At 35.0% G+C, this 23834-nt stretch overlaps 1 long non-coding RNA gene across 1 annotated transcript in view; it reads left to right on the top strand.

Moving 5' to 3' along the window:
- Window positions 1-23834, top strand: part of LOC144578292 (uncharacterized) — a 136083-nt gene that overhangs the window by 90890 nt on the left and 21359 nt on the right. The window lies entirely within an intron of this gene.

Here is a 23834-nt window from a genome sequence, read left to right as displayed (position 1 = left end):
CTGGTCAACATGGTGAAACCCCATCTCTACTAAAAATACAAAAAAATTAGCTGGGCATGGTGGTGCATGCCTGTAATCCCAGCTACTCAGGAGGCTGAGACAGGAGAATTGCCTGAACTCAGGAGGCGGAGGTTGCGGTGAGCTGAGATCTCGCCATTGTACTCCAGCCTGGGTAACAAGAGCGAAACTCCGTCTCAAAAAAAAAAAAAAAAAAAAAAAGAGTCTTTATTGTAACATGTAGGGTAAATGATTTTATTAATATTCATGTATCTGAGGCAGAAGGTAGGAGCTTTTCTGTCCACTTGGTTGTGCCTCAGTCTTAGGGAGGCCTGGTGTCCTGTGGTGCCTGGGGTGAGGCTTTCTAAGTTTCCCTGCCCCTGCTCAAATAGCCAGATGTTGCCTTGTGCCTTTGGAGGAACTTGTGCCAGAACAAGTTTCTTTTTCCTCTACAGCAGTAGGAAAAGATCTGGAACAGCACATTTTCCTTATCTTCCTCTAGTAAGTAGAGGACTTCTTTTGTGTGTGTTTATTTTTTATTGTTTTCCTTTCAAGAGCTACAGTGGATTATGTTCTTCTGTTGGAGGAGTTGGATTTGTGACTTTCTTTCAGTGGCTTAAGGCTTCTTTTTTTTTTTTTAAATTTTTTATTGGATTTTAGGTTTTGGGGTACATGAGCAGAGCATGCAAGACAGTTGCGTAGGTACGCACCTGGCAGTGTGCTTTGCTTTGCTTCTCCCCTTCACCCACATTTGGCATTTGTCCCCAGGCTATCCCTCCCCACATCCCCCTCCCACTGGCCCTCCCCTTTTCCCCCCAATAGACCCCAGTGTTTAGTACTCCCCTTTCTGTGTCCATGTGTTCTCATTTTTCATCACCCGCCTATGAGTGAGAATATGCGGTGTTTCATTTTCTATTCTTGTGTCAGTTTGCTGAGGATGATGTTCTCCAGATTCATCCATGTCCCTACAAACGACACAAACTCATCATTTCTGATTGCTGCATAATATTCCATGGTGTATATGTGCCACATTTTTCCAATCCAGTCTATTATCAATGGGCATTTGGGTTGATTCCAGGTCTTTGCTATTGTAAACAGTGCTGCGATGAACATTGGTGTACATGTGTCCTTATAGTAGAACGATTTATAGTCTTTTGGATATAAACCCGCTTCTTTTGTACAGGGATGAAAGATCCCGAATAGCTCCATGCCTTTCCGTAACTGCAGCCACTTCCCCTTCCAGGCCTGAATTAGGCTGAGCTATGACTGAGGTGTTTTTGTTTTTTTGTTGTTGTTATTGTTTTTTAACCCAGCATGGCTAGAAAAGTTCCTTGAAAATGGGGCAACTTCGTTTTGTGCTTTATGCCTCCTGGTGTTCTGCTCTCTCATAGTAATCATCTTTTCATTGAGTAACTCACTGAGTTTTGCAGATGGATTCTTCTCACCTGTTTAAAAAATTACTTAATTTTTAAATTCACATGTAATAATTATACATGTTTATGGGGCACATATTAATATTTTGATGGATACAAAGTATAGTGATCACATCACAGTAATTAGCATATCCATCATCTTAAACATTTATCATTTCTTTGTTTTATAAGATTTAATATCCTCCTTCTAGCTATTTGAAACTCTATATTATTTTTAACTATAGTCACCCTAGAGTGGTATAAAACACTAGAATGTATTCTTCTAATCTAGCAGGAATTTTGTACCCTTTAACAAATCTCTCACTATACCCCCTATCTGCTACCCTTATGAGCCTCTAGTAACCTCTGTTCTACTTTTTACTTCTATGAGGTCAACTTTTTTAGTTTCTACTTATGAGTTGAGAACATGAGATATTTAACTTTCTTTTCCTGGCTTGTTTTACTTAACATGATGACGACCAGTTACATCCATGTTGCTGCCAGTGACAGGATGCCATTCTTTCTTATGGATGAGTAGTATTCCATTGTGTATACAGACAATATTTCTCTTTTTTTAATGTATATTTTTTTGAGTTTTAGATTTTGGGATACATGTGAAGAACATGCAAGATTGTTGCATAGGTACATACATGGCAATGTGGTTTGCTGCCTTCCTCTCCATCACCTATATCTGACATTTCTCCCAATGTTATCATCCCTCCCTGACTCCCCACCCTCACTGTCCCTCCCTTAGTTCCCCCCCACAGACCCCACTGTGTGATGCTCCCCTCCCTGTGTCCATGTGTTCCCATTGTTCAACACCCACCTATGAGTGAGAACATGTGGTTTTCTGTTCTTATATCATTTTGCTGAGAATGATGGTTTCCAGGTTCATCCATGTCCCTACAAAGGACATGAACTCATCATTTTTTATGGCTTCATAATATTCCATGGTGTATATATGCCACATTTTCCCTGTCCAGTCTATCATCAATGAGCATTTGGGTTATTCATTCATCTGCTGGTGGACTGTTGGTTGGTTCCTTATCTTGGCTATTGTGCATATGCCTCTATAAACATAAGAGGGCAGATAATTGTTTTTTTTTTTTTTATATTTTGATTCCCTTTCCTTTGAATAAATGCCCAGAGGTGAAATTGCTGCATCATACAGGTATTGTATCTGTAGTTTTTTGAGAAACCTCTACACTCTTCTCCATAGTTCGGTAGTTGTTTATATTCCCACCAGCAGCGTATGAGTCCCCTTTTCTCCACATCCTTGTCAGCATTTGTTATTTATTGTCTTTTTGAAATAAGTCATCCTAACTGGGGTGAGATCGTATCTCGTTATGGTTTTGATTTGCATTTCCCTGATGATTAGTGATTTTGAGAATTTTGTTATATATTTAATGGCCACTTGTATGTTTACTTTTGAGAAATGTCTGTTCAAATTATTTGTACACTTTAAAAACTTAATTTTCGTTGCTATTGAGATACTTAAATTCTGTATATATTCTGGATATAAATCCCCTTGGTTAGGTTGCAAATATGTTTTCCCCTTCTATAGATTGCTTTTTCAGTCTACTAATTGTGTCCTTGGCTGTGTAAAAGTTTGCTTCCTTTCCTAAAAGTTTGATATAAACCAATTTGTTTAATTTTACTTTTGATGCCTATGCTTTAAAAAAAGATATTTGCACTTCTATTTTTATTTCACCAGTTTTAGGGGAACAGGTGGAGTCTGGTTTCATGGGACCGTTCTTTAGTGGTGATTTCTGAGATTTTGGTGCAATCCTTACCTGAGCAGTGTACACTGTACCCAGTGTGTAGTCTTTTATGCCTCACCCCTTCCCACTCTTCCCCAAGTTCTCAAAGTTCATTATATCATTGTCTTGCCTTCACTTCCCTACAGCTTAGCTTCTGCTTATAAGTGAGAACATAGGATGTTTCATTTTCCATTCCTGAGTTACTTCACTTAGAATAATGGTCTGCAGCTCCATCCAGGTTGCTGTGAATGCATTATTTTGTTCCTTTTTATGGCTGAGTAGCATTTCATAGTATATATACAAAAATACCACATTTTCTATTTATTCGTTGGTTGATGGGCATTTAATCTGGTTGCATACTTTTGCACTTGCAAATTATGCTGCTATAAGCATGCATGTGCAAGTGTTTTTTTTTTTTTTCATATAATGACTTCTTTTCCTCTGGATAGATACCTAGTAGTGAGATTGCTGGATCAAATGATAGTTCTACTTTTAGTTCTTTACAGAATCTCCTTATTATTTTCCATAATGGTTGTACTAGCTTACATTCTCACCAGTAATGCAAAAGTGTTTCCTTTTCATCACATCCATGATAACAGCTATTCATTTTTGATTTTTAAAATTATGGCCATTCTTGTAGAAGTAAGGTGGTATCTTATTGTACTTTTAATTTCTGTTTCCTTGATGGTTAGTGATGTTGAGCATTTTTTTTTAGGTTTGTTGGCCATTTGTATATCTTCTTTTGTGAATGTCTATTCATGTCCTTTGTCCATTCTTGATGGATTTTTTTTTCTGGGTGATTTCTTTGAATTCCTTGTAGATTCTGGATATTAGTTCTTTGTCAGATGCACATTTGTGAGCATTTTCTCCCACTCTGTAGGTTGTCTGTTTACTCTGCTGATTGTTTATTTGGTTGTACAGAAGATTATTAGTTTAATTAGGTCCCATATTTATCTGTGTTTTCGTTGCATTTGCTTTTGGTCAGAAGACTTCACCTAAGACAATGTCTGAACGAGTTTTCCTGATGTTATCTTTTAGATACTTTTATGGTTCCAGGTCTGAGATTTAAGTCTTTGATCCATCTTGGGGTTGATTTTTGTACAAGGTGAGAGATGAGGATCCAGTTTCACTCTGCTACATGTGGCTTGCCAATTATTCTAGCACCATTTGTTGAACAGGTTGTCCTTTCCCACTTTTTTTGTTTGCTTTGTCAAACATAAGCTGGCTGTAAAAATTTTGCTTTACTTCTGTGTTCTCTATTCTGTTCCGTTGGTCTATGTGCCTATTTTTATATTAGTAGCTGGCTGTTTTGATAACTATAGCCTTGTAGTACAGCTTGAAGTTGAGTAATGTGATGCCACAGATTTGTTCTTTTTGCTTAGTCTTGCTTTGGCTATGAAGGCTCTTTTTTTTTTTTTTTTTTTTTTTTTGGTTGCATGTGAATTTTAGGATTGTTTTTTCTAGTTCTAGGAAGAATGATGATGGTGTTCTGATGGGAATTGAATTGAATTTGTAGATTGCTTTTGGCAGTATGGTCATTTTCACAATGTTGATTCCACCCATCCATGAACATGGGATGTGTTTCCATTTGTTTGTGTCATGTATGATTCCTTTCAGCAGTATTTTGCAGTTTTCCTTGTAGAGGTGTTTCACCTCCATGGTTAGGTATACTCCTAGGTATTTTATTTTATATTTTGCAGCTGTTGCAAAATGGGTTGAGTTCTTGAATTGACTCTCAGCTTTGTCATTCTTGTTATATAGCAGTGCTACTAGTTTGTTTACATTGATTTCATATCCTGAAACTTTACTGAATTCATTTTTCAGTAAAGCTTTTTGTATGAGTCTTTAGGCCTTTCTATATTTACAATCATATCATCAGCGAACAGCAGCAGTTTGAATGCTTTTTTAACCATTTGGATGCCCTTTATTTCTGTCTCTTGTCTGATTGCTCTGACTAGGACTTCCAGTACTATGTTGAATAGAAGTAGTGAAAGTAGGCATCCTTGTCTTTTTCCAGTTCTCGGAGGGAATGCTTTCATCTTTTTTGGTTCAGTATAATGTTGGCTGTGGGTTTGTCATAAATGGCTTCTGTTACCTTGTATGTCCTTTCTATGCTAATTTTGCTGAGAGTTTTAATCATAAGATGATGCTGAATTTTGTCAAATGCTTACTCTGCATCTATTGAGATAATAATATGATTTTTGTTTTTACTTCTGTTTATGTTATGTATCACATTATTCACTCCTATATATTAAACTATCCCTGCATCCCTAGTATAAAATCAAATTGATTATGGTGTTTTAACTTTTTGATAGGCTGTTGAATTGTTAGCTAGTATTTTGCCGAGGATGTTTGCATTTAAGTTAATCAGGGATATTTGTCTATAGTTATCTTTTTTGTTATGTTCTTTCCTGGCCTTGGTATTAGGGTGATGCTGGCATCATGGAATGATTTCCGGAGGATTTCCTCTTTCTCTATCTTCTAAAATATTTTCAGTAAGATTGTTAACAGTTATTCCTTGAATACCTAATATAATTCATGCATGCATCTGGTCCTGGACTTTTTTTTTGGCACTAAAGACTATCAGCTTAATGCCTTGTAAAGATCTCTGCACCCTGCTTATCAGTTCTGAAAATCATACCATTTTTATATTGACCCTATGTCTGCATCTCTATAAATTCTAACCAGTGAAAGACATATAAAAGCAACAGAGAGCAAGTCTACTCTTCTTTATTTATGCTATTCATTTATTCATTTATCTGCTCATTCACCTATCATGTAGCTAATAGTCAAATTTCTAACAGATCTTGAATATATAAATGAATATTATAAATCTCTATCCTTAAAAATTGAAGTCAAATACACAGCCAATATGATTAATCCTGTGAAGAAAGTACCTCCAAAGATCATACAGAAGCTGAATAAAAGAACTCCTGACTCATCAGTGAGGTTGGATATCAAAAAAAAACCTTCAAAGGGGAAAAGACTTAATCACTAGACCAGCTGTCTTCAGTGCAGACAGGAGTACGAAGGCCTATCACAAAAGAAGAGAATGAGTCTCACAGAGAATTATAATTTGCATACAGATTGAAGTAAATGGAAGTGGCATTCAAATGTTTAAAGAAGGCTGTTATTGCTCTCACACATTTTCTCTTTTCCAGACTAAACAGATCTTTCCTTAGTTCTTCATTATTTTTTATATGGTTTGGTTTCCAAATATCTTTATTAATTTATTCTATGGCACCTTAATACACCAAAAAAATGCTTGAACAGCACAAACTATTTCACATATCTGAAGTACCTTCAGTCTTGCTGCCTTTACAAACAGCACTGTTAAAACTAGGTTTTAAAACCTAACTTTGAGATGCTGTAGAGCTCACAACCTAAGAGCAATATGCCATAAAGTCCAAACTTGCCACCATATTTTGTTTCTTATTATGTAGTTGTTCTTCTAAGTTATCATTATTTTCAATAAGGATTTAAGAATTTAAATTACGATTGATGAGAAGAAATCTTTTAAAAATCTGATTGGATAACATGTAAATTACATACAACTTTGTGCATAGATCCTAGAGTCATTTTGTAGGGGCAAAGCAAAGCAGCTGTTTAGCAGCATGCATCTGTGAATTTACTGGATTTCTCACAGACATCAATCATGTGGAAATCAGAAGAGAATTCAACGAACTAGTTCTATTTTGTTGGGTTTTTCCAATGGCGAAGGATAAAGACAAATAAATATAATAGTTGGTAGATGACACAAAGAGAGGGAAGTGAGGTGAGAAAACCTATGCTCTAGAGATAAGAAATTTTGAAATAACTGGATAGTATCTGGGCAATTTATGCCAGCATTTGTCGTATATCATTTAACTGTATCCTTGAACACATTGAGAAGTAAAGGAAGGCAGCACCATTGAATCTAGTGGTTCATAGCAAATCCAGTATTGATTATGAGCTTCTAGCTGTTCAAGATCTCATCTTTGTGCCTCTCCAACAGCAAGAACAAAGTGAAGCTTTAAATAGCCTTTGCAGATACATTAGAATTTTTTGTCTGTTTATCAAACAGATAATGCTTGCATTTTTCTATATAAGAAAAAGCACTTTTACAGCATAATTCTCAAACCATTTGTTTTCTGTGTCCCTTATTTGGCAGTTACTTTTTTTGGGGTGGTTACTTTTGTATAGGTGCACTGGGGGTTAACAGCAAGGTCTCACTTGCTTTCTGTGTTCACCCATAAAATTTACCGCTTAGCCCCTGTGAAGACACAAACTTGAACATATCGCTTAATCCTTCTGGGTATCAGTTACAACTAGAATAAGTATAATAATATCCAGGTTAGCAAATCGGTATGTGATTAGGTATGCAAAGCAGCTAAAATTCTTCTTGACACATAAGAGATGTTTTATAAATGAACACTATTATTATTGACTCCCTTGATTAGTTTATTTCTGAATATGTTTGCCTTGCCTACCTAACAAGGTTCAATGCTGTCATGGGAAAGGACTGTGAATTCCTACAGTTTTACCACAAATGTAAATTGAGTTACTGTTATATGTGGTCTGGTTTAGAAACTTGCTTCGCTTATTAGCAAAGACAAAAATAACTGTAACTAGACTGATTGATTACCTATCTTAGAATTAAGACCAATATATTTCACCAGTAATGCCAGGTAATAGATCACTTATTTCTCTAACAAGAATGTAAGGTGTTGACCTGACTTCCTTCTTCAAGTGCCTCCTTTGTCCTGAGGACTATATTTCTCTCTCTGCCCATACATCGGTTTTTAACTAGTGTCTACTTTTCATCTCATTTTCTTTTTAAATAACATTCTACTTTAGGATAGTTTTAAATTTAAAGAACAATCACAAAGATAGTACAGAGAGATTTCATATATTCAATAGTACATTTCTTCTATATTTTTTAGTACATACTTGAACATTTTGAGGAGTACTGGTAAGGTATTTTGGAGAATCTTCAACTGGGACTTGTCTATTATTATTTTCTTATGATAATACTGAAGATAAGGGGTTTAGTGAAGAAAAACACAGGGAAATTGCCATTTTCATCACATTGTATCAAGGATAAACTCTGTATGCATGACATTACTTTGTAGTTAATTCTGATTCCCTGGATGAAGTAGTGTCTGTCAGATCACTCTAAATTGTAAAGTCATTCTTTCCCCCCATTTTTATACTCAGTTCTATGAAGGAGGTCTCTATATGTGCAGCTCATACCTGAGGAGTGGGGAGTTATTCTGCAGTGTAGATTTATCTTACAGTTCCCATTTATTTATTTATTTAATGATATCATGTTTATTTATATTAGCATGGACTCATGGGTATTTATTTCATATTTTGGGTAAGAATCCAGTACTGCTTTATTTATTTTGTTGCAGAAATTGTTCCAGCATTGGCCATTGATAGAGGGACACAAAATTGACTTTTGTATCCCTTAGGAATGTGCCCACCAATGTACATTTCCTTTTGATTCTTTGTTTGTTTTCTTTTGTCTTTTAACCATTTTTCTTTTTTTCTGATCTAAAAGAACCTCCAAGCTCATCTTCTGTATTTTCTGCCCAGTTCTAGAATGGGCCATTTACTCAAGGATCCCTCTTCCTCTTATTGGAGAATAGTATTTGTAGAAAACAAAATTTGTGCACTTCATGTGCTTCTTGTTCCTGGCCAATATTGAAACATATTACATTGCATGTAAACATATTAATTGAATAGCAGTTATACATATAAAAATTAAGTGTACAGCTGAACACAGTGGCTCACGCCTGTAATGTGAGCACTTAGGAAGGCCGAGGCAGGTGGATCACGAGATCAAGAGATCAAGACCATCCTGGCCATTATGGTGAAACCCTGTCTCTACTAAAAATACAAAAAATTAGCTGGGGATGGTGGTGCGTGCCTGTAGTCCCAGCTATTTGGGAGGCTGAGGCAGGAGAATTGCTTGAACCCAGGAGGTAGAGGTTGCAGTGAGCCAAGATCATGCCATTGCACTCAAGCCTGGTGACAGAGTGAGACTCCATCTCAAAATAAATAAATAAATAAATGAATAAATGAATGACAGAATAACTAAATAAAGTGTACATCTAAATTTAATTCCTTACATTCAAATTTCTATATGATTATGTGATCTAAAAATTTTTACAATATCCCCTGAGCATTGAGTAAATTGCCACCATGAGCATGTGCTATAAATATATAAATATATATAATAATATTATAATAATATAATAATGTATTGTTGCTAATAAATTCAGAGACATAAAGTGTTTTCAAATACAAAATAAAATATTGTCAAATGTTATTTCAACTTTAAAAATTTTTATTTCATGTATATTTTATAATGTGCAAAATATATTTTACAATCATACCTGTACCAAATTTATAAATAAATATTTAAATATTAAGTTTGTATGCTAATTTTTAACTTTTAAGTTTCATCGTAAATAATTCCTGTGATCTCTGTTATATCTCATTTCTTCCTTTGGAGCTGATGCTGACCGTGTTACTTCTGCTCTAGACTATAGGGAAATGCTTCAAACTTTAATGGGAATAAGAATCAACTGGGATGCTTATTAAAAATGTGGATTCTGATTTATATGTGTATGCTTTATATTGCTATGTGACAAAATACCACAAACTCAGTGCTTTAGAACAACCCACATTTATTACCTTATCATTTCTACTGGGTCAGGATTATAGGTACAAGTTATCTTACTCCTCTGCTCAGCCTCTCAGCAGGCTGGAACCACGCTGTTGCCAGGGACTGCAATCTCACATGAAGCTTGGAATCCCCCTTCAACCTCGTTGACTGCTGGCAAAATATATTTCTTTGTAGTTACAGAACGAAGAACTTCAGTTCCTAGGGGCATCCCACCATTTCTTGTTATGCTGTCATCTTAGTAAGGCAGTTTCTTCCTTCACAGAAAACAGGAGTGTATCTCTCCTGCTTCAAATCTCTCTGAATAATCTGTAGACTCTCATTTAAGAGGCTCACTCAGTAAGGCAAGGCCAACCCAGTATAATCTCTCCTTGGATTGAATTAAAGTCAACTAATTAGGAAATTTTAGCGTATCACCAAAGTCTTTTTACCTGTTCCATGTAACCAAATTATTGGAATAAATCTCAGGTTCACAAGTCTTACTTGCAATCCGGGGAGATGCTCACAGAGAGTGTCTACACCAAGGTGAGGATATCGCAGGGAACATCTTGAAATTTATTTTATAGTATGTCTATAAAATAAACATACTATAGTATGTCTATAAAATTTTATTGTACATTTCTAACAAACTCCTTGGTGATACTGATACTACTAGTACACAGAGGAAACTATGGCAAGACTGTAGAGTACATGGAAGAACCCCATTGGGAATAACCCCTTCCCTCCCATCTCTTTTTTTAAGTAGGCTTGGAGCATCCAGGTTACCACCTTGGCTAATTGTTCAACGTCTTTGATTCAGGGAGCATGACTCTTGATTGAATCAGAGTGGGAGAAAGACAAATTTACAGGCATGTCTAGAAACGAAACAAAACAAAAACCTACTATCTCTAACAGTCAGCGAATTTTCTGTCAGATTCTTTGTTGTAGCCTTGGCTGAAGGATTTTGAAGCTAGAGATAGTTATCAAATAATAACAGATAGCCAAGCTGTTATGGGGTTTTCTTACTGCATTTTAAAAAGGATGGTATTATGGGGATGGTATGCAGCAATATTATTAATAACATTTCAGTAATGGAGACAATATTTCTTTTTGAAAGGAACATTCTGACAGTGTATTTTATATACTCAAATATTTTGGGATACATTCAATCAGGAATCAGCATAGCAAGGTAGTTCATATCATAGCACTACACCAGATCTCTGGATTTGCCATTGGATGCCAGATGATCTTGGCTAAGTTATTTAAAAGACTTTATGTCTCCATCTGTAATAATAATTCCTATCTCACAGAGTTGTAGTGAGGGTTAATGAACAAATACGCAGGAAACACAAAAGATGGTCTGACAGATAAACAATGTGCAATAAATGTTAGCAAACTGGGCATGATGAAACACATCTGTAGTCCCAGCTACTCTGGAAGCTGAGATGGGAGGATCTCTTGAACCCTGGAGTTTGAGGCCAGCCTGGGCAACATAGTGGGACAGTACCTCTAACATAAGTAAATAAATAAATATTAGAAATGATTCTGGGTATGTTAGGGAAACATTTCCATGAAGATAGCAGGTAATTATTAAATGAAAATATAGAAGTAATATTGTTGCAGATGAGCGAAAATGCATTGAGAATATTGATAAGTAAAGAGCATTAACTACATTCAAGGATACATTATTGAGGTGGAAAATATTTTATGCCAGAATATTTGTATGCCATTCATTGTATTAAATTATTTATTGTATAATCTGCAAGGAATACTTGCTGACCAGCTTATTCCTTTATTAGGGAATGTAGGCAAAAGAAGGGATATATGAATTGGCTACTGTCCTTGAGACATCATACTTTAAAAAACTTAAGCAAGTTAAGCAAGTGTCCAAGATTGTATATGAATTAAATGTTAAATGGGTGCTTAGCCCAGTATGTGTTACACTTAATGCTGATAGCCGAAAGTGAAAATAAAAGGCTTTGCTTGTTTCATTTGAATGGTTAGAAAGCTATCAGTGTCACAGAGTCAGGAAAGCCATTTGCTCTCTATTTGTCAATTTTCTGTGTTCCAGTGTACTTGATAAAGAATGAGGCAGAGAAGAATCTCAATGAAGCTAAGTATTTCTGACATAGTAACAACAGAGTAACTTTAAAGTTGCCCACTGGATACTGCTGGGGGATGTGGTGTATTTTCCAGAACTGTGAAAAATTTTATAGACAGTTTGCCCTGTTCACCATGTATCCCAAAATATGAACAAAACATGGTATGTGTATTTAGCAGCAAAAGAGAGAGACTGTGTAGTCTCATGGAAAGCATGTAGAACAGGGGATGCTTTTGAGAATGTGGAAGACAAATTCATTATCCTCTGAAAGCTTAGATTCAGCTCTATGGAAGAGGGAAGTAAAGCTGCCTTCTCTTACCCTGAGATTGCCTGGAATTAAGTAAACACAATGGTACTTATACCCCAAAACTCAGTCTGGCCTTGAAGATTTTTCCATGTTGTCAATAAACAGCAGTACATAAGGGCACTGACAAAAGTTAGATAGAAGAACAATAAAATAACTTTAGTAGATATAAAACACTGAATGCTTAATCACATGCTTAATATATGTTTTCTTCCCCTAGATATGATTAGTATCTGATTGAGAGATTAGTATGCTTTCTATTTTATGGGTAGGAAAATTGAAGCTTTGAGAAGTCAAGTTATTAATATATGTCAAAAGAACTCGCACTTGCTTGGATCTGGGTCGAATGAGCTTTTCGTTATGTGTGGATAACTCTGTGTGTGACTATGACCCAGAACAGTGGCTAATTAGCGGATGATTCCAACAGATAGCAGTAATCAATATGGAAACATAATGACCTCCTTGCCTGAGGTGATACCTACTATGCATGCTGCCGATGCACACCAGCTTGCCTTCTAGAGCCTAAGGGATAAGGGCTTGAAGAGGAGGCATCTGTCTTTTCATAAGCAATCATTCAAAAAAAGCCAGGTGGAAAATGATTTTCAGTGTGGAAATAAATCAAAGGCAGTGTCAAAAAGTTGGTAAGTAAAAAACAAACAAACAAACAAAAAAAAACTGCCCTGTTTTTATTTTTCATTAAGCATACATGAGGGTTTTTCAAATTTTTATTATTAATAATAAAACCAATTTTGAGTGATGATTTGGAGAAGCTAGAAGTGTCATCTGCAGGTAGGAATTGGTACAATCTCTTTGGAAAAAAGGTTGGCTATAGCTGAACATAGGTATAACCTATTCTCCAGCAATTTGTCTTTTAAGCATAACCAAACAGAATTTATCTACATGCTTACCAAAAGAAATGTACAAGAATGTTCATAGAACTATATGAAATACTCACAGACTGAAAATCTTGTAAATGTTCATCAAAGTTACATAGGATAAATAACTAGTGCTGTATTAAAAATAAAACCAGATGCCTAAATGAGAATGAAAGGATTACTATGGCCACATCTATCATGATGAATGAATGATACAAATATAATGATGAACAAGGGAAGGCAATATATAATGTATTATTTCATTTATACAAAAAAGCCTGTAAATCTAGCATAAGGCATTAGAATTAAGGATAAAATTAGCTTTTAGGGCATGTATAGACTAGGAGTTTATTTCTAGATCTCTCTGCTTTTTGTTTTTTTTTCTTTCATTTTTTGACCTGGAGAAGATTATATAATATACTTAACTAGTGAGACTTGATTAAGCCACATACTTATGACTTCCTCATATTCATATATAGCTTATACTTCAATAAACTCTGTTCTTTTAAAAAAATTGTTAAGGCTTCACAGGGGAAGGATAATGAGAGTTTATAAAATACAATTCCAACTCTGCAATTGAGAATAATTATGATGAGGAAGAAAAAAGATAGTCATCTAAAAAAATTATTAATACTGTTATTATAATCTCAAATCGTGAAAGAAAATACTCAAATTTCAGAAAAGGCAATGTATATCAATGTTGAAAAACATCATACATTGTCATAAACTTTTTGAAATATCCTTGGTAAGTCAAAAGCACAGATTGAATTTTGAAAAGTACTGTAAGCAACAAAGTGTATGTAAAACCTAAGGAATAGTAATAGGATGGGAAAATAATGTGTCAATATAGTCAGATTTATTAGATTAAAGGCAGAAATGTGTAATTTCTATGTTCTTCCATTTTCTGCCAAGTATATCACTGTTCAAACATGGAAGTGTAACATGCATGCTAAAACAAGACAGAAGATATGAATGCTGATTGCCATTTTTAAGTGAGTTCAAAATCATAGCCAAGGAATTGTCAAACTCTGTTCTACAAGCCAAATCCTGCCAGCTGCTGCTTTTGTAAATAAAGTTTCATGGGTTCACAGCCACTCTCAGTCATGTATATATTATCCATATCTGCCTTTATTCTATAGCAGAGTTGATTGCCTGAGATAGAGATGGTAGAGTCTGCAAAGCTAGAGATATTTGCTCTCTGGCCCTTTACAGACAAAGTTCGCTAACTCATGGTATACATTAAGAAATGATTTTGGAGTTCTAAACTATTGAAGTGGTTCTTTATCTACTTTTGTAATCTTTCATGAATCAAACTTGAGAGAGGAGTTAAGGTTTGGAGAAAGATGACTATTTTTGTTTATGTTTCTATTTTTTTAAATGGTCAGTCTGGGATTATATGATAGTAACATTAGTACTGATCCTTTGTAAAATTCCAGAGTAAATTTTTAGGCAAATGATTTTCTGAATAGTGAGACCAGTCAACAAATTGAGAGAGGTGGTGATAGCTATTAATTTATTTATCACAAAAGTCTGTGATATAACTGTTAATATCTTCACTTTACCAATGAAGAAAATATTCACACAGCTAGCAATAATCTGACATCTTGATGTTTTTATTTTGTTCACCATAACCCATTACATGGATTCACTAAGAAGTCATGTGAGTACTGTCATTTCTTTCAAGCAGCATTACTGGAAAAATGGCATGGATATACTATACTTTGATTTTATTATGGTCTTAAGCCAAATGTGTTATAGTTTGGAGAAAGCAATAAAATAGGAGGATTCATACTATATTATTATCTAAAGCAAAATATGATCTAAACTTTGTAAAAGTATTAGATAAAAGTTGTACTTTAATGTAATTTCATAGGATAACCTTAGCCCTTTTCTATACATTCTTTACTACCTTAGTGGGTATCAAAAAAGATGACTGACAACAGATAGAGGTTGCTAACGTACTGCATAGTAGAATCAAAATGCCGTATTGACTCCCTAGCTCAGTAGATGCGTACTGAGCACTTACCAGTTACCGAGCCCCCTATGTTCTGCCTGGCTTGAAGCAAGGGGGAGGGCAAACGTGGAGGCTGCACTCACAGCATGCCTCCTTTAACACTGGAAACCGATGCTGGCTGTGTGGTGAGAATACTGAGTGTTAACAAGGAGCACTTCAGTATATAAATTACATATAACTGGCTGTTCATTGAACTACTCATGGAAGATTTTAAAGATAGAGCTGAAGAAAATGCAAGTTAGTGAGCCGGCTAAAAGAAATTAAGAAGAATGAATGTGGAGAAGCGTATGCAGTATACTTATGTGGTGAGAATTGATTAAGCCACGCACTTATGACTTGCTAACCTTCACATACACCTTATATGTCAATAAACTCTGTTTCATAAAAAAATATGAATGACATATTTTAAATGAATGTACATATAATGGGACTGAATGTTTGTGTCCCCCACAAATTCATGTGTTAAAATCCTCATCCTAATGTGATGGTATTTGAAGGTGAGGGTCTTTGGGGGATAATGAGGTCATAAGGGTGGAGCCCTCATCAATGAGATAATTGCTTTTGTCAGAAGAAGTTAGAGAGCTAGCTAGCTCTTTCTGCCATGTGAGGACACAGCAATAATGGCTGTCTATAAACCAGGAAGAGGGCCCTCGCCAAGAAACTAATGCTACTGGTGCCCTGATTTTGGACTTCAGACCTCCAGAACTGTGCAAAATAAGTGTTGCTTAAACCACTTAGTTTATGGTATTTTTTTTTCTAGCAGCCAAGCTAATTAAGGCAATGTGGAATTGGGAAGGGTCTTTTGGGAAGAGAAACAGGAATTGCACAGACCTTGAAGTAGATGAGAGAACAAGAGTGCATGTCTGTGAAGCAATTCAGTATACCTGGAGTGTGAAGATCAGAACGAGCTGTAATGATGAACAGAAACCAAACAAACTTTCAAAAGTAAAAAATATATTTGCATGGCAAGTAGAAATCGTGATTACAAATAGGATATTTTTTTTCTGACAACAAGTTCTATAGAAACAAGTACATGATATGCCTGGTGAAAGCAAGCAAGCAGACATACACATATGGCTCTAATTATATCCACATTCAGTTGCATTTACAACAGTGTAGTGTCCAGATGAGAAGAACATAATCTCTGACCATGATTCTTTTCTTTCTACAAATAGCACATTATATTGTATTGCAGATGCCACACGGAAAGAGAACATTGACCAGCTAATATTCTCTAAACAAATTTCCACAATATTTGAAGGGTCCATGTGAGTGACAAGTTCAGGAAACTGTAAAGTCTTGGCCTGGAGAGAAAAATATTAACCAGAGACATTACTGCATCTTAAAGGGTCTTAAGAACTTTTATTTGGAAGAGGGAGTTTATTTATTTTGTGTGCTTTCAAAGTATTGAACAAGGAACAATGGGAAGGCACCTTTTTTTACACTAAATAATCAAGAACTTTCTGAGAATAATAACTTTCCAAATAAGAAAGCCTCTCCTCAACAAACTCCCTGCCATGGGACTCATTTAAGGGAGACCAAAGGATGCTGTGCAAGGTATTCTTTCAATGAGATGGAGACTGGGTGACATGACCCTTCTATCTCTAAGAGGCTGTAGTTATATGTTTCCTGTACTGTCTTTTTTCTTTATTCTGCTACACTGCTGGGAGAGTAAAAACTTGAGGTGGTTTTAAAATGACTTGCCCAGATGCTAGTTTCTGATACTCAGTCAAAACTCTGGCTGCTCTGTCATGACTGATGAGTAAGTTTTTTTGTTCAGATAAATCTCTTGAATTTGATTATGTTAGGGTTATTTCTGTTAGGAGTCCCTAAGCACAGGCAACATTTTAATGACATGAATCTCACAGAAGCTTGTAATTACTGATTTTTGCACTAAACAGTCCTACTATCCTGTATAGCGGGGTAATCATACTTAGAAGAGCTGGGATTACAGGTGCCCACAACCACGCCTAATTTTTGAATTTTTAGTGGAGATGGGGTTTCACCACGTTGGCCAGGGTGGTCATAAACTCCTGCCCTTAGGGTGTCTATCCTCCTCGGCCTCCGGAAATGCTGGGATTACAGGCATGAGCCATAATAGGCTGTCTTGATCCTGGGTATGGTATCATTCATCAGGTGGCATGCATACTGAAAACAATTTATGGTATATTGGTGATACATTTTGATTATATCCAAATGTAGTTACTATAACTAACAAAGTTACTTTAAAAATAACATTTTAAACCTGATTCTGCCTTTTAATTTTGTTTTGTTGTTCTTGTGTTTAGTCTTATTTGTGTGTTCTCATGCCAATGTTAAATTATGTGTACTATACCTTAATATATATCAGCCTGGTTAAGAGATATGTCTGTGCATTAGTTAGTTGTAAACTATCCCCTTTCACCAAGAACAGCTAATTTCTAAACTGTACTGTTTAGGAGGGCACTCTCCAGAGGATGCTAGCTAGCATTTATATCAGCTGTCCCCAACCTTTTTGGGACAAAGAACCGGTTTCATATAAAGCAATTTTTCCACAGATGGGGAGGGGTATGGTTTTGGGATAAAATAGTATCAGGCATTAGATTATCATAAGGAGCCCACACCCTGATTCTTTGCATGTGCAGTTCACAATAGGGTTTGTACTCCGTGAGAATCTAATGCCCTGCTGATCTGATAGGAAGCAGAACTCAGGTGGTACTGCTTGCTCACCTGATGCTCACCTCCTGTTGTGTGGCCCAGTTCCTAACAGGCCACAAATGGGTATAGGTGTGTGGCCCAGGGGTAGGGTACCCCTGCTTTAAGTGACTTTATTTAGAAGCCCACAATGCAGGGTAAGGTACTACTAAGTATTTAATATATCTCGTCAGCCACTTACAGTGTGCTAGTCTAATGTATTATAGAAAAGACTTATTGATAAAGTGAGTGGTTTTCATGGGGTGCGAATTGTTGAAATACTTTATAGGAACATGCCCTTGAAGGAACAGAGTTTTAAGAATGTATCCAGCCCTATTACCTGCTCCATTGGAAATAATGTCTTAAGTTTATCATTTCAAATGGGTTTTCTCTCCAGAAACATGCTTTGTTAAATGACTCTGTATAAAAGTTGAGCAAATTTGTATCTTTAGAATATGGCTGCACCTGCTTTAAATGAACCTTTCAGATAAGGTGGTATCATACCGCCCAAAGAACAAAGATCTGTGACTGCTGGGACACTGGAGAACCAGTGCTATCAATGTATTTTGGGCCTGTTTGCTCATAAAGATGTGTGTAGTAGGTTTCCTCTTGAAAACTACAATTATTGTAATATTTTACCTGATAAAAAAACACTGTCAATTAGAAGGCCTTTATTACTTATTTTTAACATAAAAATTTCAGGATCTTTGAATAAACTTCTCATTTAATTTTCTTATGCTATTACATACCTGACATGTTGAATAAAGGGGATTGTTTCAGGAGAAAAATTCAAACAAAGCAAAAATGACAACACATAGGATCCATCCCTTCAGGACCAAGCAAACAGTCAAAAATTTTAAAACACCCATATACTATCACAGTCTATATATCAAAACCATTATCATTTAAAATACCCTGCAGTGGTAAAATAAATTATTTTCTATTGTTTATATTTGAGTGCATGAATAATGTTCTGTGAGTACAATTGTGTTTTATAACTCAAATTGTACACCTTATAACTGATTGTGGGTGACATGGTAAAGCTCAACCCATATCTATCTTACTGAAAGGGACTACTGTCTCAGCTGCTGGAGCACTAGATGTCATTCAGGTGTCAGTCCCTTTCAGGGACTACCTCAGGTGCCAAGGATTACTTTGCTCAAAGTCATTCTGCTCCCTAAGCAGTTCATCTCTAATGACTTGTAGGAGAGGTTATAAAGTCTTAACCATTTCAGACTAGCTCAGGACAACTCCAGTGAGGCGTATTTGCTCCAGATCTTCCCATGAAGTCAGAGGAGGCTGTTGCCTAGTTGGCATTGTCCTTCCTCTTCTCTAGCTACTCAAATCTGCTGCTGCTTCTGCTTCTGCCATAAGTAGCAGTTGATCCCAAGACCCTGCCCTAAGAGACCTTCTCTGCACATTTTATTTAACTTCAAATTTTGCTTCCTGGAGAACCCATTCTGAGACAATGCTCTTTTCTCTAACCTGCTATCTTAGTTTTAAAAGTGTGCATGTGTGGCATACTTTGGCTATCTAAACACATATCTAATTTTCTTTAATTAATGTATTTTCTATATATGTGACAGAACTTAATTAGATAATTCACAATAATTTTTATAAATAATTACGGTGACATAAAATATGAACATTTTAATTCTAAATAAACATGAAAATTTTTATTCTTCTCAAAGCATAATTTTAAAATTATTTTACCCAGATACAAATATTTTAAGAATTTAAGTCAGTCTCATGGGATTTCAAATAACAGCAGAAATTTCTTTTTTTTTTTTTTTTAAATTTTTTATTGGATTATAGGTTTTTGGGGTACATGAGCAGAGCATGCAAGACAGTTGCGTAGGTACACACATGGCAGTGTGCTTTGCTTTTCTTCTCCCCTTCACCCACATTTGGAATTTCTCCCCAGGTTATCCCTCTCCACCACCCCTCCCACTGGGCCTCCCCTTTTCCCCCCAATAGACCCCAGTGTTTAGTACTCCCCTTTCTGTGTCCATGTGTTCTCATTTTTCATCACCCACCTATGAGTGAGAATATGCGGTGTTTCATTTTCTGTTCTTGTGTCCGTTTGCTGAGGATGATGTTCTCCAGATTCATCCATGTCCCTACAAACGACACAAACTCATCATTTCTGATTGCTGCATAATATTCCATGGTGTATATGTGCCACATTTTTCCAATCCAGTCTATTATCAATGGGCATTTGGGTTGATTCCAGGTCTTTGCTATTGTAAACAGTGCTGCGATGAACATTCGTGTACATGTGTCCTTATAGTAGAACGATTTATAGTCTTTTGGATATATACCCAGTAATGGGATTGCTGGTTCAAATGGAATTTCTATTTCTAAGGCCTTGAGGTATCGCCACACTGTCTTCCACAATGGTTGAACTAATTTACACTCCCACCAACAGTGTAAAAGTGTTCCTTTTTCTCCACATCCTCTCCAGCATCTGTTGTCTCCAGAAATTTCTTAAAATATGGATTTGAGAGACCTTCCGTCTGTGGTGAGAAATAATCAAATGGAAATGTACTAAAATACTGAATGCTCATAGCAAACTTTGTACTGTGCATTGTTTCTTCAGGAAAGATGTATTCTATAAGAAAGACATTTTATCATTTTTAATAATGCTTTTCTTTTAAAATAGATTATTTCATTATTAGCATCATAGAATGGGGAGAGATACTGTCATTTTACTGTATATTTATTGAAGCTCTGCTGGGGGTCCATTTATGATATGTAATGGCTAAAGAACCAACAATCTCACTCTTGGAAAATGAGTTAAAATATGTTTGTAGTTTTGTATAAAATATACAATCAATGATCTATTTAAATCTTGTTTTGTTACCAAAAGAGGTTATATGACCTAGTGTACATCCTTCAACACAGAAATATTTATAGATAAATATGGAGATAATAATGCCTTTTTTATTACAAAGAGTATTCTGAAGATCAGAAGCAAACAAAAATGCAATATAATATATATATGCGCAAGAAAAATATTAAGTTATATTAACCTAAAGATTGGGTAGCTTATTATTATGAATAATGATTAATAACGTTTCTAATTATCATCTTTCATTAGCTAATAGCCTTTCCAGGGAAGAAATCCTACTTAACGTCTAACCAAACAATTTGTGGTTTTAGCATTATTTTCTCTTGCTTATTTCTCTATGAAAAGTAATGAAAATGTGTAAGTATAATTCGAATCACTCTCTAAACATTTGTGGAAACTCATTAAGTTCTTTTTCTGTTTATTTCAAAGCTTACCAGCTCTAAATCTTTTCAGTTTTTCTCATTTGCAATAGTTTTCCTCCTGAAATGATTCCTTTAAGATATTTGTAAATTCTTTTAATTATAATATAAAGTATTATTCAAAATGAGAAAGTGCACATACTTATAGTGTGGTAAAAGCCAAAGATCTGTAGATGTATTCTTATGCCAATCTTTGGGGGCAATTTTTTTCATTTCAAAAGAGCGACTTAATTCAGCTTTTGAACAAATAGGAGTCCTGGACATGTTGTCGATAATCCTTTACTTATATTTTTATTTTCATAGGGCAATATTTGTTGTAAGATGCAGCTTTTTAATGCATGTCCCTTTCTTTACTTTTTCTTTTTTTCTTATGTATTTTGATAAATTCTAACATAATATCCACTTACCCTTTAGCAGATTAAAGAATAAAACAATGTATATGGTTTCCTCTAATGTCCGATCTTACTGCTGGACTTAGTGTCAGTGGCCTATTGAGTATTCATCTCCAACTCTCTGCCTGTGTGTAAATAATGTTAATGTCAATGTCCTATTGAGGATTGGTCTTTAACTTTCCCCACATCTTTAACTTTCTTCACATATAGAAACACGGATAAAATCAATTATTTTTATAAATAAAAACTGACACATATAGTAGATATTCCATTTTAATTTTCAACTTGAGTTTCTCCCCCCAAAAATTCTAATAGGCAGATATGATTCATTTTATAGTTGTATAAAATTTTATATGGATATATTAATATTTATTCAAATGTATTTCCCTCATAAACATTTAAGTAGTTTTTTTAATGTCCTTGGCATTCAGAAGTGTATTTTAAATAAACATTCTTGATTTTATCTTTAAATACTGATGCTTTTAAAATTGAAAGATACATTTTCTGAATGATATTATTATATCAATGTTAAGCATATCTTAAATATTCTCATTGTCTTGTAATAACCATTTTGTATGAGTTTGTAGCCAAATAAAGCTGTAAACATCCTATTAAATGTGTTTTTTTCCTAATCATGTCTTTCCCATTTTATATACATATTGTTTGTTTTGAAATCAAAATGTAGAACCATGCAACTATATATTTTAACTTTAATTGAATATTCTAAATATTGAATATTAATTATTCTAAAATGCTCAGACATTTCAGGATATTCTTTTAATATTAAACAAAACTGTCGTTTCTCTATGTGCCTTTTATATTGTTTCTATAATCAATTTTTTTAAAAAATGTAACAAAGAGTTCCAGATAGCTGAGGTATTATTTCCGTACAAAACCGAATGTTGTAAGATATCCTCCAAATCCTCCAAACTATTCCAAATTGGAAGCATAAACTAATCCCTATAATGAATTCAGCATAACTGAAAGAGAACACTACAAATTTTAAATTATCAGCAGTAGAAAAAAAATAAAAAAAAAACAGCACTTAAAGCCAAAATGTTCTTTCTTCTCACTTCAACACCTTGGGGAGAGAACGTAGTGTCTGAAGTAAAATGAAAACTGTATAGAAGAGAAAAGAAAGGAAGAAAGGCTCAAGTTTGGAGTAAATCACCCCACAGAGACAAAGCCCACATTTAGTGCAAAAATATAAAAAGCACTCTTTGGAAATAAAAATTAAAAAATAACTATATGTAAGTTAGTTAAATATGGGTGAGGAGTTTATTTCTTATATTTATCCTGAAGCTGAAACAACTACATATGTGTCAAACGGTTTTCAAACTTTGGATATCAAGCAGTGTAGACAAGTGATCTCTGAGAGAAAGGAAACATAACGAATCCTAAAATTGCTACAGGTTACTGACAAGAGTGAGTTTTCAGGTGGTAGCAGAGGGAATATTGGGGATGGAGACAGTTGTCCTTAATTGAAGAAACAGTTAAAGGACGTAGAAGACCAAAGCAATTTGAATTCAAATGGCAGAGTATTAAAAAGCAAAGGGCTCAAGAGAGAGTTCATAGTGGGTGTCTGCTGAGGACCACTCTTGAGTTTTCAACTAAATACTCTCAGTGCACATATATAAGAAATGTATACAAGACCATGAAAAATTACTCAAAGGGAGCAGGGGGAAATATAAATCATGCTTAAAATCACAGATGCCAGGGCCAGGTTTCTAACCAAGAGATCAACATTATAATTTATGGGACATTGGGTAACATTCATAGAAGTTTTAAATTTATTTTTATTTTATTTATTTTTTGCATCAGTATTGTGGCAAAATTAGTCCTAAAGGTCTTTTTGCTCCTGTGTAACCAAACATAAGTTCAAATTGCCTCCCAGTAATTTAACTCTATTCTAAAAAATGTCCCATGGACTATTTACAGAAAAACAAGAATATCTGACATGTGGTGAAATTCACAAAATCTGCTATCCAAGAAACAAGTTATAGCATGAAAAAGTTGGAGCATATATTCACTCAATGAAAACAAACAAAAATGACACACATGATTACATCTGTCTTACATATGTTCAAGAGTCTAGAGAGAAAAGACTGAGCATGTTAAACAGAGATATGGAAAATATCACAATAACCCAAAGTCTGAGAGATAAAAGGTACAATACGTTAAAAGGAAAATATAATGGATGAGAAAAACATCGTATTCGACCCTGCAGAAGAAAAGAATAGTGAACATGAAGGCAGTAAGAGAAGCTTCCAATTGTGAAACTCATGAAAAAAACAGAAAAAATTAACAGCATCAGTGAACTGTTGGGCAATCTCAGGTAGCCATATATACATGTAACATAAGACCACAGAGAAGAGGAGAAAAAGGCA

This window comes from Callithrix jacchus, chromosome 11 (genome assembly GCF_049354715.1).
Source record: "Callithrix jacchus isolate 240 chromosome 11, calJac240_pri, whole genome shotgun sequence".
Classification (NCBI taxonomy): Eukaryota; Metazoa; Chordata; class Mammalia; order Primates; family Cebidae; genus Callithrix; species Callithrix jacchus.
This window is presented reverse-complemented; position numbering and strand designations above follow the sequence as displayed.